Source organism: Mauremys mutica, unplaced genomic scaffold (genome assembly GCF_020497125.1).
Source record: "Mauremys mutica isolate MM-2020 ecotype Southern unplaced genomic scaffold, ASM2049712v1 Super-Scaffold_100324, whole genome shotgun sequence".
Lineage (NCBI taxonomy): Eukaryota > Metazoa > Chordata > Testudines > Geoemydidae > Mauremys > Mauremys mutica.
In genome coordinates, this window is record NW_025423314.1 from 326,728 (window position 1) to 339,368 (window position 12,641).

Here is a 12,641-nt window from a genome sequence, read left to right on the forward strand (position 1 = left end):
CTTGATGAATGGTATTGAACACAAGAATTAGATCATCCCTCAGGATAAGTAGACTGGCTATTAGCCAAGAGATCATCAGGGATGCAGGGGCCTCAATTGCTCTGCATGTTCCCTAGAACCGTTCCCTTTGAATTGCCAGATGCTGGAATGGGCAATGGGATGGTTCACTGAGTCAATTTGCCTGGTCTTGATCATTCCCCTCGAAGCACCTGGCATTGACCACTGCCACAGAAGACAGGATACTAGATTAGGCGGACTATCTTGAGTCTGACCCATAGTTTGGCAATTCTAATTTTCTGCAAAAATTGACAATAGATTTTTTATTTGTTTCCAGGGAAAAAGACATTATAGGCGATAAGTCATCCTGCCTTTAGTGAATATTTGAGAATCAAGAGCTGTACACAACGGCATGTGGAAAAACACTAAGGGCTAGAACTGAGGCAAAAATAAAACAGTTGCAGAAAATGAGCAATCACCCAGTGGTGGATTGACTCAAAACAAATGGTTTATGACACTAAGCCAATAAATTCTGTCAGCTTCTAAAATGAGTAAGAAAAAAATTAAATTTAAAAATTCATCCGGAATTCAGGTTATCCCAGAGCAGCAAAAAAGATAAAACAACTTAGGAAACTGAGCAATACGTCGGCGCAGTGCCCGGGAGCAGCACAATGCTGCGGGAGGCGCGTTAAGAATACGCTAGCAGCCCGAGGGGGCTCCTGAGTCCTGATGGTTCAGCAGCCCCCCGTCCCGCCCCCGCTTTTCCCACTGGGGGAGCACCCGCCCCCTTCCTGCCCCCTCTGGCTGAGGTGGGGTCCCCGTGGGTCCCAACCCCCCTGCGTGGGGCCTCGGGGGCGGGGCCAGGCCCAGGGCCCAGGCCATGGGGGGAAGGCCCGCCCCCTAGTCCCAGCCCCCACCCATCCCCGCCCCTTTGTGCAGGCAGCGGGAACCATGAGCCGGGTGTGGCCAGGAGCGCGGCGCGCGGGGCTGTTCAGCTCGCGGGGCAGCGCGAGTGGGGCCGGGCAGCGACGGCGGACACGTGGGGGGCGGACACTGCTCCTAGCCGGGAGGGGGCCGGGCCCGGCTGTCTGGTTCGCCCCCTGCCCTGAGGGGGGTCCCCAAGCTCCGCTGCGGCCAGAGTGGGCTGAGCGGGGCGTGCAAGTGGCCCCGTGCGGGCCCCCGGGGCGACGGAGCCCTGGAGCGGCTGGCGGCCCGGAACGTGGCTCGGCTGCAGAGCCCGGGGCGGGGAGGGAATCTGGGTTGTTCAGTAGCCGGGCGGGGGGGACTGGGAGTGGCTTGGGGGGAGTGCGTATGGGGGGGCGTCAGAAGCCAGGGGCGGGGGGGGGCAGCTGGGATGGGGGCTGTGGGGAGCTGGGAGTTTGGGGTGTGCATGGGGTGCGGAGTTCAGGGCTGGGGGGAGCGGCCCGGGGATGGGGGCTAGGTGGGGGAGCTAGGGAGTTTGGGGTGCACTAGGGGAGGGTCAGGGCTGGGGGGAGCGGCTGGGGATGGTAGCTGTGGGGGAGCTGGGAGTTTGGGGGTGCGCTGAGGGGCGGGTTCAGGGCTGGGGGGGGAGCGGATGGGGATGGAGCTGTGGGGCTGCTGGGAGTTTGGGGTGCACTGGGGTGGTCAGGGCTGGGGGGGAGCGGCCTGGGGCTGGGGGGGAGCTGGACTGGAGTTTGGGGTGCGCTGGGGGGTCGGGGCTGGGGGATGTTTGGGGGGCTCCATGTTCAGGATCTGGCCCTGCGGGAGCTTTGGGGGCTGGCGCTGGGGAAAGTGGGGGACTGTCTGAAGTTGGCTGCTTGGGATGTGGGTGAGGCCCCGGGGAGCTGGGGGTTGGGCTGCACCCCTGGCACTGCAGCCTGGGGCCCTGTGTTTCCTCTGGAAAAGCTGCTCCCTGTTTCACCAGCTCCTCTCAGTCTGAGTCCCAGGGACCCTGCACAGGCGTCTGCAGGGCAGGACGGGCCCTGAAATCTGGCAGCTGGGAGGTTTGCAGCCGTTTCTAACCCTCCCTCCCCTGCTTCTTCCAGGAGGCACCACAAAAGCATCTGGCCCCTCTGGGAAAAGAGAGAGAAGCAGCCAAAGCCGAGGAGGAGCAGCAGAGCGAGGAGCTGCTGGTAGTTGCCCAGAGCCCCCGCCACTTAGGTTTGCCTGGCATAAGAATGACCTGGTGAGTGCAGGGCCCACCCTGCCAGCCTCAGCCAGGGACCCATCCCCGCTGGAGCCCAGGGAGCCTGGAGTCAGACACGGGGGTAACATGATGCCCTTAGGATGCAGGAGGCTGCTGGGCAGGAGAGGGTCAGTCTGTGTTAGCCCAGAGCCCCTGCCCACGGGCTGTCTGGATGTCACAGGGACCAGGGATCCTTTCTAGCTCCTGAGGGGATGTGGGAGGAAGGAGATGAAATGTGGGCTGCAGAGATGGAGGATTTGGCTCAGTGCACGTTGATGAGGTTTTGGGGAGAAGTGTCCCTCCTGTAGGTGATGTACAGCTCACCCTGGCCCTGATCCCTCCTCCCTTCCTGGGATAAATGAACTTCCCATCTCCCACCACCAGAGATCTTGTGTTCTGGTAAATAACTCTGCCACCCGCCCCCAGGTGCATTTATGATTTTCCCCTGTTATGGAGCAGATTAATTTCAATGTTGATAAATGCAAAATAGGGCACATTGGAAAAGATAATATCAAATGCACAGAAAATGATGAGGTCTAAATTAGCTGTTACCGCTCAAGAAAGAGATTTTGGAGTCACTGTGGATAGTTCTCTGGAAACATCCACAAAATCTGCAGCAGCAGTCAAAAAAGCAAACAGAATGTGGGGAATCATTAGGAAAGGGATAGACAATAAAACAGAAAATATCCTATTGCCTCTATATAAATCCATGGTATGTCCACATCTTGAATACTGTGTGCAGATCTGGTCGCCCCATCTCAAAAAAGATATATTGGAAAAGGTTCAGGGTAAGGTCAGCAAAAATGATGAAGGATATGGAAACAGCTTCCGTATGAGGCGAGATTAATAAGACTGAAAGCTATGGCTGCACTCCTGCAGCTTTTAGCGACACGGACTGTGCCGCTACAGCCGTTCTGCTGACTGGCGCGCAGTGTAGCTGCTCTTTGTTGGCAGGAGAGAAGTGCCAGTGTAGACAAAGCCTGAGAATGTTCACCTTGGAGAAGAGATGACTAAGGGGGGATATGGTAGAGGTCTATAAAATCATGACTTGTGTGGCGAAAGTAAATAAGAAAGTGTTATTTCCTCCTCATAACACAAGAACTAGGAGTCATCCAGTGAATTGAATAGGCAGCAGGTTTAAAAGAAACAAAGGAAGTATTTCTTCACACAACACACAGTCAACCTGTGGAACCCCTTGCCAGGGGATGTTGTGAAGGCCGAGACACTAACAGGGTTCTAAAAAGAACTAGAGAAGTGCATGGAGGACAGGTCCATCAGTGGCTATTAGCCAGGATGAGTGGGATGGAGTGTCCTATCCTCTGTTTGCCAGAAGCTGGGAATAGGATCACTTGATGATTCTCTGTTCTGTTCATTCCCTTCTGGGGCACCTGGCATTGGCCTCTGTCAGAAGACAGGATACCGGCTAGATGGGCCTTTGGTCTGATCCAGTCTGGCCATTCTTATGTTCTGTGTTCCCCCGTTACTGAGCCGCCCTCTCCTGTTGCAGAAACAGACGGAAGCCGAGAGGCAGAAGATCGTCTGGGAGTGGCAGGAGCTGCGAGGGTTTCTGGAGGAGCAGGAGCAGCGGCTGCTGTCCCGGCTGGAGGAGCTAGAGAGAGCCATTGTCCAGAGAAGGGATGAGGGCGTCTGCAGCTGTCCTGGCAGATTTCCCTGCTCAGCGGCAGAGGAGGAGAGAAGGGGCAGCAGCCGCTGAGCCAACCCCTGCAGGTCAGGCTGTCATTGCAATGAACATACGCAGCGTTTCTCTAGGCGCTTCTGAGCCCTAGACCCCAAAGCACTTTACAGAGTGGGGTCAGGGGCATTATCCCTATGGGACAAATGGGGAAAGTGAGGCAGAGGGAGGGGCAGAGCCCTGCCCAAGGTCACCCAGTGAGTCTGGCAGCGGCGCCAGGGATGGGCCCTGGGAGTCCTGTATGCTGCAGCCCCAAGACCTTCTCTCCTGGAAATGTCTCTCTGCATTTGCACTTGGAGGGTGAAATCCCCTCCCCACCATGCTGAGGTCCCGAGCCAGGCCCAAGGCCCCTGTCACTGCAGGTTAATGGGTTTAAGTGGGGCCAGGGGCCTTTCTGGGTCTCTCAGCACTGGGGGAATTTGATTCTCAATGCAGAGAAATATCTTCTGCCTGTAAAGTGCCCGGGGAGAAGATTTCCACAGTGGGACCTGCCCGCAGGGATTGCTGGGGCTGCGTAGGGGAAAGTCCCTGGTAGGGGGGCAGCACCTCTGGGAATGGAAACCTGAAATTCCCCTACTGCCCGAGGCCTCAATGGTGACCCCTGCAGAGCAGGAGGGCCTCCCCACCCAGGGACACTCCCCCTGACGGCCTCCTCTTTCTCTCCTTTTTAGGGTGCTGGGAGCACTGGGGGCAGGTAAGTCCTGGGCTCCATTTCGCTCCCCCTCATGGGCTGCTAGGTTTGATAACTGCACTGAATAGGAAGCTGCCCCCTGGCAGGAAGCGAGAGAGAAATGGGGAAAGGAGGGTGGGAAAGGCAGGGAAACACAGGGAAGAACCAGCAGGGCCCTACAGGGGTGTCCAGGAAGGGGCTGTTTTCCTCCTGAGTGACACTGAACGTGACAGGCAAAGACTTGGCAAAATACTAAGAACTAAAATTTATTTCCCCATACTAAGGGCAGATTCCCCCCTTGTTCTTCGTACGTGGGTGTCCCATGGAGAGCAGTGGGTGTTCTGCTGCGAATGGAGCATGGCACAGAGTCTAAACCGATGCCCTGGCCACTGGCCGTAACGGACGGTGCAATGTGGCCCTCTCTGCCAAAGGAGCTGGACGCCCCAGGGTTACTGTTTCAGCTGAAGGGTTGGGGGGTTTTGGCATTAAAGGGCCCACGTTCATTCCCTGCTGGAGCCCTGGGCTCTGTCTGTGGCCACTGTCAGCATGTAGGACCTGCCCACTCTCTGGTCTGTGTCTCCTCCCTTTCCACATAATCCCCGTGCTGGTGCCCCTTGTTCCTGCCGTAAACCAGCGTTGGGGGTGGCTCTGCCCCCCCCCCCCCCCGAACCAGAGCGTCCCTGAGAAAGCCCCTGAACAATGTCTCCGTTCCTTGCTCGAGTGTCTCCCCACTTCCCGTCTCTCTGGGGAGCACAGGGCTGAGGTGACTCACCCTGACATTGACTATCTCAGGCTACAAAGCTCAGATCCAGGTTTTGGTGAAGTTTGGGGGTTGCTGGGCTCAGGGTCTGGGGCTCAGGCCTATTTCTCCACCCCTCCTTTCCCCAGCAGGGAGGACAGGACATTTCGGAAGCCAGAGGCGTCGTTTGCGGAGCTGGAGAAGAGACTCAGCGATTTCTCTCTGCAAAGTGCCCTGCTGCAGGAGGTGCTGCTGGGATTCAAAGGTGAGTTGGAGTCTGGGGGTGGTGTCTCCTCTGGTCAGAGCAACCCTGACCCTGGGAAGGAGTCGGGGACTCTAGTGATGTCACTGATCCTGGGCTCCATCTCACAGCCCAGCTCAGCGAGTCGCCCTTCCCCATGGAGCAGCCCTGTCTGCAGCGGCTGCGTTATCGGCCTCTGATCTCTGTCACCATCTCGTCGTTAACAGCAGTTCCATTAATAAGCAATGGGGATTTCTCCATTAATGTAGAGGGCCTGAATTCTCACCTCTCACATCTTCTCCTTCCCCTAGAGACGCTGCGACGGAAGCTGGGGAGCGACACAGGTACGTGTCTATCTCTGACTGGCCGTGGGGAGATTTCAGCCCAATAACCATGTTAACGACAGGGGATTGCAGCCTCCAGCAGCTAGATGCTGAGGGTATGGCTACACTGGCGATTTGCAGCGCTGGAAAGCCTCCACCAGCGCTGCAATTAGTAAGTGGCCACACCTGCAGGGCACTTCCAGCGCTGCAACTCCCTGGCTGCAGCGCTGGCCGTACACCCTCACTCGCATGGGGAATAAGGATTCCAGCGCTGGTGCTGCAGCGCTGGTCATGAAGTGTGGCCACACACCAGCGCTGTGATTGGCCTCCAGGGAATAAGGTGTATCCCAGAATGCTTTTATAAATTACTCTCTTTGTTTTGTTATGCAGCCTCTCTTTGTTTTGTTGTGAACGAGCTCCGATCGGAGCTCCGTTCTGTACCTGGCTGTAAACAATCAAATGAGAGGCAGGCAGGGAGAGTGAATGAAACAGAACGGAGCCGATTGGAGCTCCGTTTGAACTGCTTATCTATAAAAACAAACACTGATCACAGCAAACAGGAGCTATCTGTACCTGGCTGTGAACGATCAAATGAGATGGCAGGGAAACAGTGTTGGATGCAGGCTGTTAGGGTTTGCAAACATTTTGTGATTTTTCCAATCTCTCTCTTCCCCGCTCCCTGTCACAGTACACCACACGGCGAGAGAGAAACGTGGGAGTCCGAGTTGGAGGCAGGCTGTTTGCAATTAGAGTAAATACTAATGGCTCATGAACATTTTTTGATTTTTTCCAATCCAGGAAGCTAACACACAGTGTTGGCTCCAAAAATCCACTCTCTCTATCTTCCCCGCTCCCTGTCACAGTACACCACCCTCCACCCCCCTCTTTTGAAAAGCACGTTGGTGCACTTGAATGCTGGGATAGCTGCCCATAATGCAGCACTCCCAACAGCGCTGCAAATGCTGCAAATGTGGCCACACACCAGCGCTGGTTAGCTGTGAGTGTGGCCACACACCAGCGCTGCTCCTACACAGCTGGATGACCAGCGCTGCAAACTACCAGCGCTGTAAACCCGTAAGTGTAGCCATACCCTGTGTAACAATGGGAAGTCGATGTTACTTTGTTCTTGCACCACTATATTTTCAACTGACTTGTCTCTTAAATATTTTAGCTCCAGGGATCAGCAACCTTTGGCACGCGGCTCACCAGGGTAAGCACCCTGGCAGGCTGGGGACAGTTTGTTTACCTGCGATGTTGGCAGGTTTGCCCGATCGCGGCTCCCACTAGCCACAGTTTGTCACTCCAGACCAATGGAGGCAGCGGGAAGTGGCAGCAGCACATCCTTCAGCCTGCGCCAGCTTCCTGCATCTCCCATTGGCCTGCGACGGCAGACCTGCGGCCAGTGGGAGCTGCAATCGGCCGACCCGTGGACATGGCAGGTAAAGAAACTGGCCCGGCCCACCAGGGTATGTGGATTGGAGTTTCCCCAAGGTCCTTTAAGTGTTTCTTGATTGGGCACTTGATTTGCAAATTCCTTTCTGAAGAAGCTGATCTAATGCTTTACTAAGGCTACTTCAGAATCAAAACACACTGATGTACAAGAACGTAGCCAATATTCCTAACTTTGACTGCAAAAATGATACACCCACACAGGTAGTATCATCATCAGGAGCAAATTATAACCTTTTCATAGACACCTTACACGACAACCGTTGTACAACATTTGCTGCAAATATAACAGTGGTTGCACCAATGAACTATACAGTCACAGGTTATATTAATAACATCACAGCCAGGGCTGGTGTTAGGGGGTAGCAAACAGGGCAACTTCCTGGGGCCCCAGACCCCCACAAAGCTACATTGCTTCAGCCCTGGGGGTGGGGCTCAGGGGCCCAGACTTCAGCCCCATGCGCTGGGACTGCAGCTTTCTGCCCTGGGCCTCAGCGAGTCTAATGCCGGCCTTGCTTGGCAGCCCCCTGAAAGCTGCTCATGGCCCCCCAGGGGGCCCCAGACTCATGGTTGAGAACCCTGCCTTACCCCATGAGTCACAACAACGTTCAGGTTACTGCCAGGCCCGAAGGACCAGTCACTTCCTTAGGTCAAATGACGCTTGGATCTCCCAGCAAAGACAACACTTGTAGCCAGTCCTGTCATAACCTGTATTAAGATTTATTTGAAAGAAAATGAGAGTTGTTTACAAAGTTAAAGCAGTGTGACAAAGCTCTGTCCTTGTCTCCATGGGCCCTGCATTTCCTGGTGGATTTCGCTAGCCTCAGAGGCTCACTGTGACCCTCCACGTAGCCCTTCTCTCTAGGGACAAGGGTCACAGCCCACTGAGCCATTTTCATCATAAGCCAGCGAGGGAGGGGTGGCAAAGCTCCCCTCCCTTGAACAGTCTCTGTTGTCTCCCAGTCTCAGTGATTAATCAGGGGAGCAAAGGGGGGAGCCCAGGACCCTCCTCTACTCTAGGCTCCAGCCCAGGGACCCTAATAGTATCAGCTGTGGTATCTGACCTTTTAGAAACAGGACACATACAATTCCCTGTTCTACTTCCCCACAGCAGCCCCACTTCCTCAGGCTCCACTTCACCCTTACCTCAGGGCCTCCTTCCTTGTGCCTGATCTGGTGTGTACTGATCAGTCGCTCCCACAGCTCCTGTTCTGCACACCCACCTGCCTAACTGGGAGCTCTTTAAACTAGTTTCAGCCAGCCCCTGATTGGCTTCAGGGGTTCCAATCAACCTAGCTGTCTCCACAGATTTGTGGAAGGATGTTAATTGGCCCCAGGTGTCTTGATTAACCTGGAGAAACTGTCATTTGGTTACCATGGTAACAGGGATTTGTTTAGCCTGGGGCTAACATACCTGTTTCTCATACTTTCCTATAGCCAGCTGGCCTTGCCCTGTCACAGCAGCTAATCATCCAGATGCAGACAAATTACAGTCTTAAATTTCAAAGGTAATAGAAGCTTCTATAATAAGCAAGCTCTGCATATTCTTTAGGACGAACCCCGGCTAAGCAGCTGGGGATCTCATGCTTATGCCTAGGAACTTTGCCCCCAGAGTCCAAGCAGCATACAGATAATCAGTTCCTTCTGTATGAGGTTTTTCATCCCCTTCCTGCCATGTGCTCTGAGCTGGAAACTCAGCTAATGGGAAGTCAAGAGCACAACAGTCTTTTGTCCTTAACATGCCGTAATAGTCTCTCTGGTGTGGATGGACCTTTTCCTGCCAGGCAGGGTGTAATGCATTCGGCTGTCAATCAGCACTTCACCTAGGTAAAGTCTCTCTCCTGTGTGGTGATTTACAGAGCCACAGAGGCTCACAATACAACTAGTCAGATATTAACCCAGGCAGCAACTCACAAGCACTCAATAAAGTCTAAAACATGTTCTTAGAATCCTAATACCTGTTTTAACAATACTAACACAGTTGAGTCAGACCGATTCCACTGTGTGTTTGTCCATGTTCAACTAAGACATAGAGGCTTGTGTAAGAGCTAACAACCTCGTCTGCCAGTGTCACAGGCAGGCTGGGCAGGGATGGTGTCTCTAGCCTCTGTTTGCCAGAAGCTGGGAATGGGTGACAGGGGATGGATCATTTGATGGTTACCTGTTCTGTTCATTCCCTCTGGGGCACCTGGCATTGGCCACTGAGCTAGATGGACCATTGCTCTGATGCAGTGGGCCCTTCTTATGTTCACAGTCTGTATGAGGAGTATCTACTCATTTGGACTCACTGGGGAGCCACAGAAAGGAACAAGATGTGCTGCGGCAAGAAGGCCCAGTCTCAGCACCCCCAGGGTCACACTTCCCAAAAGCTAAAAACTAGGCCCAGCCATGAAGGGGGCATTGCCAGGAGAGACTGGATAAAGGCTGGAGCATCCAACAACTTAGTTAACCTGAGAGAGCTGCCTTGGGGACAGTGACAGGGAGAATCCCCAGAGTGACTCCTTTGATTCTGCTCTTCTCTGGCCTTTGGTTCTTACAATCATAGAACTGGAAGGGTCCTCTAGAGCTGCGGTCCCCAACCTTTTTGGCACTAGGGACCGGTTTCGTAGAAAAAATAATTTTCCGCGGACCTGCCCCCTATCTGACCCCCACCTACTTCCTGCCCCCCCGAATGCCCGCCCCCCTCAGAATCCCGACCCATCCTGCTCCTTGTCCCCTCACCATCCCCCAGAGACCCCCACCACCCTGGGGACCCCACCCCTACTTCTCTGTCCCCTGACTGCCCCAACCCCTATCCCCCACCCCGCTGAGTCCTGACAGACCCCCCCCGGAACACCCACACTCCAACCCCCCCGCAATCCCAGACCGCTACCCCAACCTCCGCCCCCTCTCTGTGCCCTGACTGTCCCAGGACTCCCTGCCCCTTAGCCAACCCCCCTGGCCCCAGCCTCTTACCCCCGGCTCCCTCCTCGCCCGACAGCTGCAGCGTGTCTCCGGCGGGGCCTGAGCTCCATCCTGCTCCGAGCCACGTGGGGAGGGGGCGGGGCTGGGAGCTCCACGCCGAGCGGAGGCAGCTGAGCTTAGCCCGGAGCTTGCAGCCCCGCCCCCTCACCACGCGGCTCTGAGGGGGCGGGGCTTAGGGGCCCTGCCGGAGACACGCCTCTTGATGTGCTAGGGGTCGGTTCGCGGCCCGGTTCCTAGCAGGGGATTGGGGACCACTGCTCTAGAGGTCATCTAGGCCAGTCCCCTGCCCTCAAGGCAGGACTCAGGATTATCTAGACAATCTCTGACAGGTGTTTGTCCAGCCTGCTCTTAAATATCCCCAGTGATGGAGATTCCACAACCTCCTGGGCAATTTATTCCAGTGCTTAACCACTCTGACAGTTAGGAAGTTTTTTTCCTAATCTCCATCCTAAACTGCCTTAAATCCATTGCTTCTTGTCCTATGGTCATGTCCACTCTGAGTCTTCCCCAGTTTTTTTCAATCTTCCCTCATAGGTGATGTTTTCTAGATCTTTAATCATTTTTGTTGCCCTTTCTGGACTTTCTCAAATATGTCCACATCTTTCTTGAAATGTGTACCCTAGAACTGGTCACATTAATACAGTTGAGACCTAATCAGCGTGGAGTAGAGCGGAAGAATTTCTTATCATGTCTTGCTTACAATACTCCTGCTAATACTTCCCAAAATGATACTTGCTTTTTTTGCAACACTGTTGACTCCTATTTCGCTTGTGATCCACTACGACCCCCAGATCCCTTTCCGCAGTGCTCCTTCCTAAGCCGTCATTTCCCATTTTGTATGTGTGCCACTGAGTGTTCCTTCCTAAATGAAGTACTTTGGATTTGTCCTTATTGAATTTCATCCTATTTACTTCAGACCATTTCTCCAGTTTGTCCAGATGATTTTGAATTTCAATTCTATCCTCCAAAGTCCTTGCAACCCCTCCCAGTTTGGTATCGCCCGCAAACTTGATAAGTATAAGAGAGAGACTCTGCTCCTGGGAGGGTTTCACCATGTGTCAGAGGGCTACACCCTGGTGGGAGGGGGCTAGGCCTGTACTGGGATAAGGTCACTCTGTGCTTCACAGTGTGGCAGAACCTAGAATGTCCATTAGCAGGGAACAATTGCTGGGGGGAATCGACATGTGGAATAGGACAGAAACCCTGTCTGAATTCTCTCAACATTGCCTTTCTCGCCCTAGCAGGCTACAGAATAACGTCCACGTTTCTCCCCAAATCATCCCCTCCTCCCAGGGGGAAGGAAATGGCTGCAATGGAGCTGGCTCAGGTAAGGGATTCTCAGGGAGCTGGTGGTGGGTTCTGCTTGGAGGGAGAGAAGCAGTAAATGTACAGGAGGGTGGGAGCCAGTGATGAGCTGCCAAAATATTAACAACAGGTTCCCTTGTCCTCACCTCACGAGGGGGTCATGCCCCTTCCAACCCCCCATGCTCCTTGACCCCCCCCGGGGACCCCGACCCATGCCCCCCGTCCCCTGACTGCCCCTGCCACCCCATCAAACCCCTCCTCTCATTCTTGATGCCCCCCTGGAACCTCTGCCCCATCCAACCACCCCTTCTCTCTGTCCCTGACTGCCCCCCACCACCTCATCCAACCCCTGCTCCTTCCTGACTGCCCCCCGGGACCGTTGCCCCCATTCAGCCCCCTTGGACCCTGCCCTCTGACTGCCCCGACCCCTATCCCAGCCCCCCACAACCTCAAAGGGGGAGGAGAAAGAAAGGGTGGAGCTTTTCAGAGGAGAAGGGTGGATGGTGAGCTGGGGCCGGGGGCCGGGTGGTGGACAGCTGCCTGAGCATTTGTTAAATTTACAAAAGCTTTTTTAAGAACAAGTTTGGTCCTGGAACAACCGGTTCTAAAAAGGCTTCTACAAATTTTAAAAACAGACTCCGTTCACTGCGATCCCCAGCTGGAGGCTGCTCACCACTGGTGGGAGCTGCTAGAGATGGTGGGAGGCAGGAAATATCCTGGGTGGAGATTTCTAAGGGAGGGGACGGGAATTTGACAAACCTGCTGACACGAATGTAGTTTAGGGTGTGATGGTATCCCCAGACTCTCCCCCAGGGGGCCAGTCCCTGGGAACTGCGATGTTGCCCTCATTTCTCTTAAAATTAACAACCCAGGGGTCCCCAAAACTCCCCGGCCGCGGACCGGTACCCAAAGTCCGCGGCCTGCTAGGAACCGGGCCGCGAAGCGACCCCAAGCACATCACCGGGCGTGGGTCTCCCGGCAGGGCCCATAAGCTCCGCCCCCGTCAAGAGCCGCGTGGTGAGGGCGGGGGGCTGCAAGCTCCGGGCTGAGCTCAGCTGCCTCGCAAACTCCCCAGCTCGGGCTGGGAGGCTCC

General features: G+C 54.8%; 1 long non-coding RNA gene across 1 annotated transcript; it reads left to right on the forward strand.

Moving 5' to 3' along the window:
• The first annotated feature begins 3,853 nt into the window (after nucleotides 1-3,853).
• LOC123360888 lies at nucleotides 3,854-11,503 on the forward strand. Its single transcript, XR_006576083.1, has 5 exons — nucleotides 3,854-3,892; nucleotides 4,529-4,551; nucleotides 5,419-5,531; nucleotides 5,819-5,851; nucleotides 11,488-11,503. It is a non-coding gene; the product is annotated as an uncharacterized LOC123360888 (long non-coding RNA).
• Nucleotides 11,504-12,641: the final 1,138 nt, after the last annotated feature.